The sequence below is a fragment of the Echeneis naucrates genome, chromosome 2 (assembly GCF_900963305.1).
Source record: "Echeneis naucrates chromosome 2, fEcheNa1.1, whole genome shotgun sequence".
NCBI lineage: Eukaryota > Metazoa > Chordata > Actinopteri > Carangiformes > Echeneidae > Echeneis > Echeneis naucrates.
In genome coordinates, this window is record NC_042512.1 from 1,668,318 (window position 1) to 1,682,485 (window position 14,168).

Consider the following 14,168-nt stretch of genomic DNA (forward strand, 5'->3'; position numbering starts at 1 on the left):
TGTGTGTGAATAGGTGGATAGTTAACTGCTCACATTAATGTATCTATCAGCAATGAAGGAGAGAGTCGTCGGCCACCTCGTCATGTTTGTTGTCTGAATGTTAGACTGAGCAGCGGTTCTGCTTTGAGTGGCCTTTTGTTTTGATGAACATCTACCACTGATCTACATCCTCTTTGGACCTTTACCTAACCACAGAGGCTCTGAGCTGCTGCAGCAGGTGAAGAGAGAAACTGTCTGATGAATCCTTCTCTCTGCTCTGAGTTGGTAGGTGAGCATCTATTTTGGGTGTTATTCTGAATCACTATCACACTGAATCTGATGGCAGAGGTTCCACTGAGATTTGAACTCAGATGACTGGATTCAAAGTCCACAGTGCGAACCATAAGATCAAAGAACACAGATGTGCACTATATTCATAAGAGCTTTAGATTTAAATAAACACTTCAAGATTTTACTGCAGAGTGCAAAGCTTGGCAGTTGTGGGATTCGAACCCACACCTCTGAAGAGCCTGGGGCCTAAAGCCAGTGCCTTGGACCGCTCGGCCACACTACCACATGTCCTAACAAGTGCTGAACAATAAACAGACATTTCCAATCGTCATCAAAATTTATTCTTTAATTAAATGTTCCAGAGCTCAGGCTGTTGGTACACAAACAAAGAAAGGCATACTTGTGGATTCACAAGATTATATCAGGATCTGACCTTTTCCTGTTCCATCAGTAACCATCAAAGGAGATGCTGATTCTGTGATGTCACAAAGGTTCTAATGACATCACAGATATCAAAGACAAAGAATTAGTTTACTTTGATTCATTTAAAGTGTGGATAATGTTCGGTCATAAATCCAGCCACATGAGTTCCCATAACCAGTTTCATTAAAAAAGGACTGTGATTTTGCACCTTCACATGCAATGGTGGTATAGTGGTGAGCATGGCTGCCTTCCAAGCAGTTGACCCGGGTTTGATTCCCGGCAGTTGCAGTTTAACTTTTGCCAGAGGAAGGTTAGTCTTTTCTCGACATTATTCACAGTCATGGAACTTTGTCTGCATCCATCCAAAGGGAAGCAACATAAAACCAGAGTGTTCAGGCAACCACAAAAGCTCAAAAGTTTGCTGAAAAATTTGCTGAAAAATTTGCCCATCAACGTGAGTACGCAAAGATTTCCTGATTAGATCGCACAGAGGCTCAAAATATACATGACTTCACATGTGTCTTTCATGAGACATTTTCCAGCTAAAGGTCATGTCTCATAATGTAAAGGAACATTCAGTGTGTGTGTGCTCATCTTTCTGTGTTCTCCCCTTGATGCGTGGGTTTGAATCCCACTTTTGACAGAAGCTGCTTTTCTTTCACCTCTACTGCTGTAAGGTGTAGTTTGTATTTTCCATGTGCAAACATGAGGAAACATCTAACATCAGGAGCAAGGCAACAACAAAACTGGAACTATTTGGACTGAACTGATTTGAAACCTTCACTGTTGGACTTTGGATAAGTGGGTGGTGAACATCCAGCATGAATTTAGACAGCCACCCAGTGGTAGTGTGGCCGAGCGGTCCAAGGCGCTGGATTAAGGCTCCAGTCTCTTCGGAGGCGTAGGTTCGAATCCCACCACTGCCAGTTTGATTCTTGTCAATGAAAACCAATCCACTAAGTCAGGCACTTTTCATCTGTTCATACCAACACCAGCTGGGCTGAAATGAGAAACATCACAGTCAGCCTTTCCAGACCCAGGTAGGTTTGCAGGTCTACCAGCAAGTAACAGTAACTTTGTGGCTCATGCTGTGCTGAGGAGGAGACAGCGATCCAGAAGTCTAATAATGTGAAAATGAAAAGTTTGGTGCTTTTAGTATTTCCATAAACCTTTTGTGACTTCTAACTTCCCCTGCACAGTGTTTTATCATGAAGTCTTTATCAGTGTGCTTCTAATGTGCAAATAAACTAAACTAAAGCAGACAGCAACAAAAAGGGAGACACACAGAGACTGAACAGGCTGATCAGGAGAACAGGCTCTGTGGTCGGCCTGACTCTGACGGTTGTTTGCTTTCATGGACCAAGTTTCCCAGGTGGGGAGCTACAGAGCATGTTGTAGAATCTCTGTAATCTGCACAGCCTAAGGGCTTGTTGGTCTTGGGGTGTGATTCTTGCTTTGTGTGCGAGAGGTCCTGGGTTCAAATCCCAGATGAGCCCAACTTTGGCAGCTGTGAAAGTATCTCCAGGAGTAAAATGATTAAATTGTGTTGTCTTTTTAATTGTCAATCTCTATATTATATCAGAGGCCCTTTATGGTGCATATATTTGCATTTGTACGTATATACACACACACACACACACACACAAACGCACATTACCATCCACCTTTTCCAGCCCTCATGGTTCTTGGGGAATCCATACATGCTGTAACTCTTCTCGGACTGATTGGAGCATCCAAACGCTGCACAGCCAACCATGGTATGATACTGATCTACAAAATGTTAGTTGTTACCAATGAACCATGACACAACTGAACGAACTTTTCCGATTGCAGCCTGCTATCCCGCTATCCCTGCTAACCCTAACCCTATCCTAAATATCTGCCTTTAGGGCCATCGTGAATGACTTCTAAAGTGAGTCCACAATACTCAAAGACCGCCTGATTAGATCGCACAGAGGCTCAAAATTTGCATTTCCTCATACATGTGGAGTGGACAAAACCAGGTTGTTTCCATTTTCCAAGGAAAGAATGGCAATATTTCGACATGTCAAAGGAATTTTGGTCTTTTAAAAGTTTGGGCGGTCAAAAGTAGACCAAAAGAACTTTGTCCCCAAACACACCTTGCTGCAGTTGAGGTGAAAGAAAAGTGGTCTCTGTCAGAAGTGGGATTTGAACCCACGCCTCCAGGAGAGACTGCGACCTGAACGCAGTCACAACTTTGAGAAGTTAGACAATGTGAGACATGTGGCATTATTGCAGTGAAACGGCTGAAGTTATGTGGTAGTGTGGCCGAGCGGTCCAAGGTGCTGGATTTAGGTTCCAGTCTCTTCAGAGGCATGGGTTTGACTCCCAACACTGCCAGTTGTCCAAGCTGTGCGGTACAATCATGAAGAGTTTAGTTAAATCTAAAACTGTTATGAATGACAGATTTAGAGTCCAGAGTGCTCATGATGACACCATGGAACCACATGTAGCTGTGTGAAGTTTGATGTCTGTGTTACTTGAAGTATCCTGACAAGACACTTGTCACAGTGAAGACACCAGCTGAAGCTGTAACATAATCTTCGATCAGTGGCAACAGTGTGGCCTTTGTGTCCTTTTAATTAAATGTAGCGACTGTTCCTGGAGTTAATGGAGACTTTTGTGGAGGAACTGACAGGAAAGCGCACATCACTCTGCAGCTATCAACAGCAGATGCTGCAGTGAGCCCCGTCCCAAAGCCCTCACCTGTTCAGTCTATTTATGAAACATTTCAGAAGTCTCAGTCTGACCCCTGTGGTTCATACTTTACAGTTTGTTTTCAGTCAGACCTGCTGATCTGCAGTGATGGGCTGTGTGTGTTTATGGGGGGTGTAGCTCAGTGGTAGAGCATTTGACTGCAGATCAAGAGGTTCCCAGTTCAACTCTGGGTGCCCCCTGCCACCACCATGGAACTACATGCTTTCATACGCAAGCACAAAGAAAAAGAAAAATCTTGCCTTTGTCTTTTTCTGTTTGTTCCCAACAGTGCCCATTAGTTTAAAATATAGAAAACCTAAAGTAGGATTTGATTCCACAACAGCAGGACAAAGTGTGTCATTAATCCTCTGGATTCTACAGACTGAGTTCATGTTCTGATAGATTTATTTTACAGCTGTAGTAACAATAAACCTCCAGCAGGTGGAAGTATTGCTGCTCAGATGTCATGTACACTGTTGGACACACAATACTCACACTAAACTGATGTTTCTACATGAATGCATCACTGATTGTAAAACCATAAACTGAACATGAACACTCTGTACACTCAGCGTTACACACATGAAGACAACATCATGTGTTTAAGGTGATGTTGAGCTGAACAGGACTTGTATTGAACACACAGAGGGAGTGCACCGTTCCTGGAGATACTGCAATACCAGGTCGATGCGTGGAGTGGACGGAGCAAGCCCCTATTCCATCTCCCTGTTCCAAAAATCTATTTAATATATGGTCCCCGGGTAGGGGACGTATCAGATATTAAACTGATAAGAACAGATACTACACTTGATCTTAGCCAAAAGGCCGAGAAGCGATACCGCTCAGCTGTCGGAGGTAACGGAGTGTTTCTCCGCACCGACCCGCTCAGTGAGGGGTCAGAGTCGGCTTCAGTAACAACATCACTCCGAGAGAGAGACACAAACAGAAGACATGAAGAAACGAAGGAGGGATCAGAAAACAACCACAGACATGTTATTTTCACAAAGTTACGTTGTAGAGCAAAGAAAACGTCTCTTCTTGGTCACCTGTAAAACTTCATATCTATGTCAATTTACCAGCTGAATATTATTGTGAAAACATCAGTTTGTCCTCTCATGTGATTGGCCTCATTTTTGGTGATTGACCCAAAAAGACTTCAGGCTGCATATGGAGAGAACAACATCAACTTCTGAGAGGCTGCATGTGGCCAGTATGGGGATTGAACCCATGACCTTGGCGTTATTAGCACCACGCTCTAACCAGCTGAGCTAACCGGCCTGTGAGTTTGTGAATTTTTTCAATAATTTAAAAAACCTTACCAAGGGCTCGTTGGTCTAGGGGTATGATTCTCGCTTTGGGCGCGAGAGGTCCTGGGTTCAAATCCCGGACGAGCCCTTCATATGACATGTCCAATGATCTGCCCCCCTTCTGCTGTGGACATTTTACCTCCTTCACCTTCCAGCAAAACATTTCCAATATTATTTTTTTAAACATTGATTCAATGTGGTCCTTAACCTGCAATATGCCCTTTAAGGTAACATTTGTGACTTTCTAACTACTTTCTAAACCCTCCACCCTCCATATCATTGATAAAACTTGCTGACTTTTGGGTTGTTGTTTTTTTTTATATTGTTCAAAATAAACTGAAATAAAATCAAGATGGATCAGATGGACCTAAAGTCTGACATTTTGGATAATTTTGCTCAGAACAGCAGGCTGCAACAGGGACAGACTAAAGCAAGCTCAACGAGGTGGGGATTCAAACCCATGCGTGCAGAGCAGGGTATGGATTAGCAGTCCATCATCTTAACCACTTGGCCAGAGTGGCTGTTGTTAAATCGAGTGCTCAGAGTTCAGGGATAGACTCAAAGTTCGTTGAAACTTCTACCTGGAAAACCCCCACGTGCATGATAACATTTTTATGTTATGGGGTCAATCACTTGAATCGAACACGGTCTGGTCTTTAGCCTGAGCAGGAGTTGTGCCTTCATTGGCCATTTGTTTTGATGAACATCTACCACTGATCTCTTTGGACCTTTACCTAACCACAGAGGCTCTGAGCTGCTGCAGCAGGTGAAGAGAGAAACTGTCTGATGAAGCCTCCTCTCTGCTCACAGTTGGTTTGTGAGCCTCCTTTTTGAGTGGTGGTTGAATGTTATTTTAGTTTTTACTTTAGACTGCACATCCGGTGCCAGTAGATGCATCGGTCAACCTGTCAACCTGTCTATCAGACCCAGTACCAACTAGCCTCTTTAAAGAGAGTTTTTTATTTAATTGAGCCGTTCATTGTAAATAATACCCCGAGACCAACAAGCCCTCAAGGAACACACACTGAGGAAGGGGGTGCAGCTCAGCGGTAGAGCATATGACTGCAGCTCCAAAGGTCCCCCAATCAGATTTGTTTCTCTCTGGTGTAAAACATTTTAAAACTGAAACAGTGAAAGGATTTTCTATAAAGTATTCCACGTAGGAGTTCAAACGAACTTTGAGTCTCTCCCTGAACTCTGAGTTGACTTAGTATCTGGTTCCAAAACAGCTGATCTTAGTTGGTCAGTTTTTTAGTATTGTGACATCATCAGGTGATGGATCAAAGGCAGCACCTCTTCAGACTCACACTTCACTTCAAACCTTTGAGGAAGTGGGACACAATTCTGAGGAGCACAAAAGTTCGCTGAGAGACAGACTCAGAGTTTCTGAGTTTCTGAGTTTCTCTGCAGTTTGTCTCTGAAACCACGTCTGTGTCGGTGAACACTTGTATGTTTCAGGAGGGGGAGGGGGGTTTGGCCATGTCACAAGTTTTTCACAGATTTGAGTTTAAATGGAGGAACCAGACACCTGAAACACCTCCTGTGTGGAGAAACTGTCAGGGTTTGGATGAAAGATACACTGTTTGGTTCTGAGCTGATCATTAATAATCAATGAATGATCAATAATCTTCTCAGCTGTTCTGAATGGTGACAGTGGGGCAGCCTTTGTGTTTACATCTGAATCACATGTGATTTTGGAAATTCTTCAAAGCAGCTTCAAAGGAGGAGTTTCATTCTGTGAGTACTGTGACATCATCAGGTGACATCATCAGGTGACGTATCAAAGGCAGCAGCTCTTCAGACTCACACATCACTTCAAACCCTTGAGGAAGGTCATCCTGCATTCAAACCCAGCAGAGCTTCACTCTCAGTGGAGTTCCTGCTCATCACTGAAACAAACCATCACTTCCTGTATTACAGCTTTTACCTGCAGTATCTGGATAAGAGGAACAGTAATTTAGTGGTTGGTGCTGTGTTTAGCAGAAGGAAATTTGGTGACTGACAGGTTTTTCACGGAAGACAAACTTTGGTAAGAGTCATAACAGCGTGTGACATGTTCTCTCCTCTTTTCCTTTAGACTCCATACAGGCTGTTAACGATGACTTTTTTTGTGTGTTTTTTGTTCTAAATGTGTGTTCAGCATCAGTGCTGCCAGTTTCTCTGCAGTTTGTCTCTGAAACCACGTCTGTGTCGGTGAACACTTGTGCTCTTCATAGTTGTGTGTCAATTTCTCAAAGGTTTGATGTCGGTATGCACAATGTATCAGCTGATGCTGGTAATTCTGTAACATATCAGCATCAGTCCGATGAGTAAAACTGCCAATATCAACAACCAATGTTTATTTCTGTGTGGAGGGCCTCCTCAATGGTTCGTTGGTCTAGGGGTATGATTCTCGCTTTGGGTGCGAGAGGTCCCGGGTTCAAATCCTGGACGAGCCCTTCATATGACATGTCCAATGATCTGCCCCCCTTCTGCTGTGGACATTTTACCTCCTTCACTTTCCAGCAAAACATTTCCAATATTATTTTTTTAAACATTGATTCAATGTGGTCCTTAACCTGCAATATGCCCTTTAAGGTAACATTTGTGACTTTCTAACTACTTTCTAAACCCTCCACCCTCCATATCATTGATAAAACTTGCTGACTTTTGGGTTTTTTTTTTTAATATATATTGTTCAAAATAAACTGAAATAAAATCAAATGGTGATGTGTGTCCATCTAAAATAATGGGAAATAGTGATGTGAAATGTGATGTGAAGAAATTAAATGGATCATCAGAAAAACACGCCCTGTTGCACCACAGAGTATGTGAGCGTTTACCAAAAGTGCAAACAGATGATCTGACCCTGACGTGAGTTGAACACGCAACCTTCTGATCTGGAGTCAGACGCGCTACCATTGCGCCACAGAGTCTCTTGGAAACGCACAACTGTAGGAATTGAAACGAAGCAAAACATATTAAATGACCAAAATAAAGATTTGAAGAAGGAAATACACATAACAGTCTGTGTTTTTTGTCAATTTTTTGGAGGATTTTTTGCAGTTCCTCATCAGAGACTGGCAGCTGGACACACATGTCAGGATGGCTCAGTGGTCTTTTGGAGCCCACTGAGAGACGTGCTGTGTTTAATCTACTTTCTCTTATCCAGCATACATCGACCAACAATGACTGCTAGTCATTGGTGAACCAACATGAAACTAGCTGAGGTTTAAATAGTGTAACTACAGCTGCTGGTCATTCAGTCTCTGTGGGGCAATGAGCCAGTGTGTTTGGCTGCTAACTGAAAGGATGGTGGACAGGAACCTGCAGAGAGATGCTGAGGTTGTGAGTTCAAGCCTCAGCTGGAGCATCTGGCAGTCTGTGGATTACTCCTGGAATGAACTTAATAAACTTTGCACCAGAGTGTAGCAAAAAAGAATTCTGTGAAGTGTGCACACTGTTAATGAAGCTCCAAAGACAGGTTTTTCTTAATCAATATCACACTAAATAAAGGCAATAAAGGTTAAATAAATAAAGGTTGCAGACCTTTTTTCCCGGCCGTTGCAGTTTAACTGTGTGTCTACAATTTTACTTGAGATTGTGTAGATCTCATGCCAATGGTGTCAAAATCCTCCAGCTACAGAGCTGTAACCCGTCTTCACCGCAGCTGTACATCTGTTACTCCAATCTCTCCAATCTGCCTTTCACCTTCCCACCTTTCACTGTCTCACTGGGTGAAAAATGAGGTGTGCATCATTTTAATGCCATACAAGTCCTGGTGCTGATGGCTCATTGGGGTAGGAGTGTGATTCTTGCTTAGGGTGTGAGAGGTGCTGGGTTCAAATTTCAGATAAGTTCATCTGTGTCCTCACAGTGATCATGGCTGCTGATGTTTCTGCTGGTGGGTGTGTTGATCAGTATGTGGGGAGTGTTCATTAGCCAATCAATGACCAGTGTCGGCTGGAACATGTCACACGCTGTTATGACTCTTACCAAAGTTTGTCTTCTGTGAGAAGCTGTCAGTCACCAAATTTCCTTCTGCTAAACACAGCACCAACCACTAAATTACTGTTCCTCTTATCCAGATACTGCAGGTAAAAGCTGTAATACAGGAAGTGATGGTTTGTTTCAGTGATGAGCAGGAACTCCACTGAGAGTGAAGCTCTGCTGGGTTTGAATGCAGGATGACCTTCCTCAAATGTTTGAAGTGATGTGTGAGTCTGAAGAGCTGCTGCCTTTGATACCTTTGATGGCTTCGTTGGTCACATTTGCTCCCTTTGTGTCTGACAGAGATCCTGAACCTTCACATTGCTGGATGTACTCCTGTGATGTGTGTTGGCCAATTCATTTCAAATGTTTCTAAATCTGTCAGAAGATCATTTCCCATCTGCGTTCTTTGATCTTATGGTTAACACTGTGGACTTTGAATCCAGTCATCTGAGTTCAAATCTCAGTGGAACCTCTGCCATCTGATTCAGTGTGATAGTGATTAAGAATAACACCCAAAACAGATGCTCACCGACCTCTGTGGTTAGGTAAAGGTCCAAAGAGGATGTAGATCAGTGGTAGATGTTCATCAAAACAAAAGGCCATTCAAAGCAGAACCGCTGTTCAGTCTAACATTCAGACCACATCTGTTTGACAACAAACATGACGAGGTGGCCGACGACTCTCTCCTTCATTGCTGATAGATACATTAATGTGAGCAGTTAACTATCCGTCTATTCACACACAGTCGAGCTCGCTGCATGCTGAGGTGGCAGAGTGTTTAAGGCGATGGACTGCTAATCTACTGTATCCTGTGTGTGGGTTCACATCTCATTGTCTTCTGTGTTCAGCTGTCCATGTTGCAGCCTGCTATTCTAGGTAGAGTAATCCTAAACGTCTGACTTCAGGTCCATATATCAATCAAACCTGTTGAAGTTTAATTCAAAGGTTATCTGGATGTGTTGTATCTGCTTTCAAAGTTGTTGTCAGGTCATTAAGATTAAATAAGGAGCTTACAACTCCAATACCAGTTAGTCAGAAAAATATGATGAGTCATTCTTAAAGAAACAGGCTGAATGATGTAAGTGCTGCTTGAATAACTGACTTTCCAGCTAAAGTCATGTTTCATAATGTAAAGGAATTCAGTGTGTGTGTGTGTGTAACCACTCGGCCACCTCATCATGTTTGTTGTCACCTGAAGATGTGATAGTTGTGTCTATCCTCAGCTGGGACTTGAACATAATCTCAACACTGAAGTGAGTTGGTTTTGGAAACTCGTGAGATGGTCTGACCAGACTGGAGCTGGTTAACTGACATGTCAACTTTTCAATAGATCGAAGGAGGCAGACTGGGTACTCGGCACTAAAACAACAGTTGAAATTTGCTTTACTTCCACTGCTAAGGAAAACTGCTGGGGGTTAAAACAAGCAAGGTTAATACTGAAGATCTTCCCTCTTCAGCAAGTGCAGCTGAAAAATGTTTTCCCTGACGGCAAATTGAACCCTGGCCGCGGTGGTGAAAGCGCCGAATCCTAGCCACTAGACCACCAGGGAGCGTGTGGGCACCAAATGTTGTAGTGTATGATCAATGCTCTGTGTGAGATTTTTGATGACCGAAATGTTCTCCCCCTCAGAACATTTTAAATTCCATAAATCTCCTGCTGTACATGGCTCGTTGGTCTAGGGGTATGATTCTCGCTTCGGGTGCGAGAGGTCCCGGGTTCAAATCCCGGACGAGCCCGTTGTCATGTTGCATAGCACAGTAAGACAGCAAAGTTTAAGGTGGAGTCAGAGACATATTAGAACATAACAGTGCAGAAGAAGGAAGGGAGTTGATATATTTAGACTTCTTCATTTTTAAATTGCAAAACTTGCTTAAACTCAACTCTCCTCCATTTAAACTCTGTGAAAAACAACAACATGCCCAAACAAATTCCGCATGGCCAAATCCACCAGGGCTTGCATTAACCGAGAATTCTCCGTCATTGATGGATTTTTTTTTTTTTTTTAAGATTTGACGCACAAAGTAAACAAATCATCATCATCAAGATCACAGGTTGGTAACATCACCTGTAAGGAGAGTGGAGCAGTGGAAGAGTGCTGGGCCCAAAACCCAGAGGTGGATGATGGAAACCATCCTCTGCTCAGGCAGTGATCAAATAATAAACAATGTTCTATGAAAAGGGCAATCACCAAATTTCCATCTGCTCAACACAGCCACAACAACTAGTTCATTTGTTTTTTTATCCTTTCATTTTCCCTCAGCAGGCCTTCTTCTGCTGTGTTGCCGTTATTTTGGCCTCCATGTGGGATCTTCATCCTCTTTGGCATGATGTTTGTGTTTGTCAGTGTGCTTCGCTGTAGTCCTCCTGTGCATGTACTGTGATGTGACTCTGTCTGCCAGCTGGTATTTACATGGAATTATGGGGAGCCAATGACATCACAGTCACTTCAAAGGCAACTGAATCATTTCAAAGGCGATGGAATCTTGTCCCAGTAATGTCTTACAGAGCAGAAGACAGAGTTTTATTTTTTAATTATGTATTATATTATCTTCTACCCACGTTACCAGGCATTGTTTCTTAAGTTAAAGCCGAAATGAGAGATAAAAAGATATTTAGTAAATTTCAAATTGTTTATTCCCTTCACCTGTAATACACCTCTGACCAACCACAAAGGGACTCCAACCCACAGCCTTCTGATCCAAAGGCAGACTACTCATCCTTTAGGCCACATGGTCTCTGAGTGTGGCTGACTTTAATGTCCTGTTGTCAGTTTATCGTCTGTTCCATCGTCTCTACCAGCACTTGACTGGATCCATCTTGATCACTGAGCTACATCCCCTGCATGGTGTGGCAGCTTTAGCTTCTGAGATCCTGCGACAGGTAAAACTTTTGAGTGCATAAATAACCAATAAATCATCCTAACTGCACAAAAGAGAGACATTTCAGGATTCCTGATCCAACAAACATTTGGCTCCTGGCCTAGTTTGGTTCTTTCTTCTATCAGCAGAACCCAAAGTTATCTGGCATGGCCATGATTGTCTTTGGCAGTTCATTAACAGTGTGCACACATCACAGATTTTTTTTTTCTTTGCTATACTCTGGTGCAAAGTTTATTAAGTTCATTCCAGGAGTAATCCACAGACTGCCAGATGCTCCAGCTGAGGCTTGAACTCACAACCTCAGCATCTCTCTGCAGGTTCCTGTCCACCATCCTTTCAGTTAGCAGCCAAACACACTGGCTCATTGCCCCACAGAGACTTAATGACCAGCAGCTGTAGTTACACTATTTAAACCTCAGCTAGTTTCATGTTGGTTCAAACTAATGTTCAGATATTTGACTCTCGCAGTCATTGTTGGTCGATGTATGCTGGATAAGAGAAAGTGGATTAAACACAGCACGTCTCTCAGTGGGCTCCAAAAGACCACTGAGCCATCCTGACATGTGTGTCCAGCTGCCAGTCTCTGATGAGGAACTGCAAAAAATCCTCCAAAAAATTGACAAAAAACACAGACTGTTATGTGTATTTCCTTCTTCAAATCTTTATTTTGGTCATTTAATATGTTTTGCTGCGTTTCAACTCCTACAGTTGTGCACCTCTGAGAGACTCTGTGGCGCAATGGTAGCGTGTCTGACGCCAGATCAAAAGGTTGCGTGTTCAACTCACGTCAGGGTCAAATCATCCGTTTGCCCTTTTGGTAAACGCTCACATACTCTGTGGTGCAGCAGGACATGTTTTTCTGATGATCCATTTAATTTCTTCACATCACTATTTCCCATTATTTTAGATGGACACACATCACCATTTGATTTTATTTCAGTTTATTTTGAACAATATATATTAAAAAAAAAACCCAAAAGTCAGCAAGTTTTATCAATGATATGGAGGGTGGAGGGTTTAGAAAGTAGTTAGAAAGTCACAAATGTTACCTTAAAGGGCATATTGCAGGTTAAGGACCACATTGAATCAATGTTTAAAAAAATAATATTGGAAATGTTTTGCTGGAAAGTGAAGGAGGTAAAATGTCCACAGCAGAAGGGGGGCAGATCATTGGACATGTCATATGAAGGGCTCGTCCAGGATTTGAACCCAGGACCTCTCGCACCCAAAGCGAGAATCATACCCCTAGACCAACGAGCCCTTGATAAAGTTTTTCAAATTATTGAAAAAATTTTACTTTTCATTCTGCTCTTTATTCAAGCGTTCTTTATTGACAAGAAAGATCCAACATTAAGAACAGAACAGCTACACACAAACAAAATAATGATGAACAGCCCTTCAAGAAGGGGGACCAGAGGGTGTGTGCCAACTACAGGGTCATCATGAACCTCTGTTTTGGGTGGTGGTTGGATGTTATTGGTTTTTCTTAATCAATATCAAACTAAATAATGGCAATAAAGGTTAAATAAATAAAGGTTGCAGACACCTGATCGAGGGGTATGATTCTGACTTTGGGTGCAAGAGGTTCTGTGTGTAAATCCCAGAGGAGCCCCTCATATGATGTGTCCACTGTCTGCAGTTCCACTATTCAAGTGTCAGTAAGTTAGACAACATGAATTCAGGAAGGCTTCTCTGACTTCAACAGTTTATCATACAAGACAAAAAGACTTTTTTTGGTTATTTATGCACTCAAAAGTTTTACTTGTCGCATGATCTCAGAAGCTAAAGCTGCCACACCATGCAGGGGATGTAGCTCAGTGATCAAGATGGATCCAGTCAAGTGCTGGTAGAGACGATGGAACAGACGATAAACTGACAACAGGACATTAAAGTCAGCCACACTCAGAGACCACGTGGCCTAAAGGATGAGTAGTCTGCCTTTGGATCAGAAGGCTGTGGGTTGGAGTCCCTTTGTGGTTGGTCAGAGGTGTATTACAGGTGAAGGGAATAAGCAATTTGAAATTTACTAAATATCTTTTTATCTCTCATTTCGGCTTTAACTTAAGAAACAATGCCTGGTATAAAAGGCGTTCATGGAGAAGACATAGAATCTGTGATGTGTTACACTAAGTGACTTTAATGCCATAATTAAAAAACAAAGCTCAGGGAATGTCTTTGAAAGGACCCACAACAGCTGCTGAAACCTGGGATTGAAACAGGGATCTTTAAATCTTCAATCTAACACTCTCCCAAATGAGCTATTTCAGCACAGCACACAGTGGAAATGACTTCTCATTATTGCTTCCATGACCTGGAAGTGGAACTAAAGGTGTGTCCCTATCACCGGCCTTGATAATGATAACTGAGCACCAGTGAGAGCTCTGATCCTCTTAGAGTCCTAACAACAGCACTCACCTGTGTCTCTCCCCAAATGGGAAACTTGGTCCATAAAAGGAAGTAAACGTTGTTGGCAGGATTTGAACCTGCGCGGGGAAACCAAGTTTCCCAGTTGTGGAGCTACAGAGCATGTTGGAGAATCTCTGTAATCTGCATGACCTGAAAGTATGACAGTTAGGACTCATCTAAAAGGATCAGATA

General features: G+C 42.6%; 11 non-coding genes across 11 annotated transcripts; 7 read left to right on the top strand and 4 right to left on the bottom strand.

The window, feature by feature from the left end:
* The first annotated feature begins 909 nt into the window (after positions 1-909).
* On the top strand, positions 910-981 carry trnag-ucc (transfer RNA glycine (anticodon UCC)). Its single transcript has one exon. It is a non-coding gene; the product is annotated as a tRNA-Gly (tRNA).
* A 556-nt stretch (positions 982-1,537) lies between these two features.
* trnal-aag (transfer RNA leucine (anticodon AAG)) lies at positions 1,538-1,619 on the top strand. Its single transcript has one exon. It is a non-coding gene; the product is annotated as a tRNA-Leu (tRNA).
* Positions 1,620-3,539: 1,920 nt separating this feature from the next.
* On the top strand, positions 3,540-3,611 carry trnac-gca (transfer RNA cysteine (anticodon GCA)). The gene has a single exon. It is a non-coding gene; the product is annotated as a tRNA-Cys (tRNA).
* Positions 3,612-4,057: 446 nt separating this feature from the next.
* LOC115058337 (U2 spliceosomal RNA) lies at positions 4,058-4,248 on the bottom strand. The gene has a single exon (XR_003842050.1). It is a non-coding gene; the product is annotated as a U2 spliceosomal RNA (small nuclear RNA).
* A 367-nt stretch (positions 4,249-4,615) lies between these two features.
* Positions 4,616-4,689, bottom strand: trnai-aau (transfer RNA isoleucine (anticodon AAU)). Its single transcript has one exon. It is a non-coding gene; the product is annotated as a tRNA-Ile (tRNA).
* Positions 4,690-4,734: 45 nt separating this feature from the next.
* trnap-ugg (transfer RNA proline (anticodon UGG)) lies at positions 4,735-4,806 on the top strand. The gene has a single exon. It is a non-coding gene; the product is annotated as a tRNA-Pro (tRNA).
* A 2,278-nt stretch (positions 4,807-7,084) lies between these two features.
* trnap-ugg (transfer RNA proline (anticodon UGG)) lies at positions 7,085-7,156 on the top strand. The gene has a single exon. It is a non-coding gene; the product is annotated as a tRNA-Pro (tRNA).
* Positions 7,157-7,561: 405 nt separating this feature from the next.
* Positions 7,562-7,633, bottom strand: trnaw-cca (transfer RNA tryptophan (anticodon CCA)). The gene has a single exon. It is a non-coding gene; the product is annotated as a tRNA-Trp (tRNA).
* A 2,722-nt stretch (positions 7,634-10,355) lies between these two features.
* On the top strand, positions 10,356-10,427 carry trnap-cgg (transfer RNA proline (anticodon CGG)). The gene has a single exon. It is a non-coding gene; the product is annotated as a tRNA-Pro (tRNA).
* Positions 10,428-12,294: 1,867 nt separating this feature from the next.
* On the top strand, positions 12,295-12,366 carry trnaw-cca (transfer RNA tryptophan (anticodon CCA)). Its single transcript has one exon. It is a non-coding gene; the product is annotated as a tRNA-Trp (tRNA).
* Positions 12,367-12,758: 392 nt separating this feature from the next.
* trnap-ugg (transfer RNA proline (anticodon UGG)) lies at positions 12,759-12,830 on the bottom strand. The gene has a single exon. It is a non-coding gene; the product is annotated as a tRNA-Pro (tRNA).
* Positions 12,831-14,168: the final 1,338 nt, after the last annotated feature.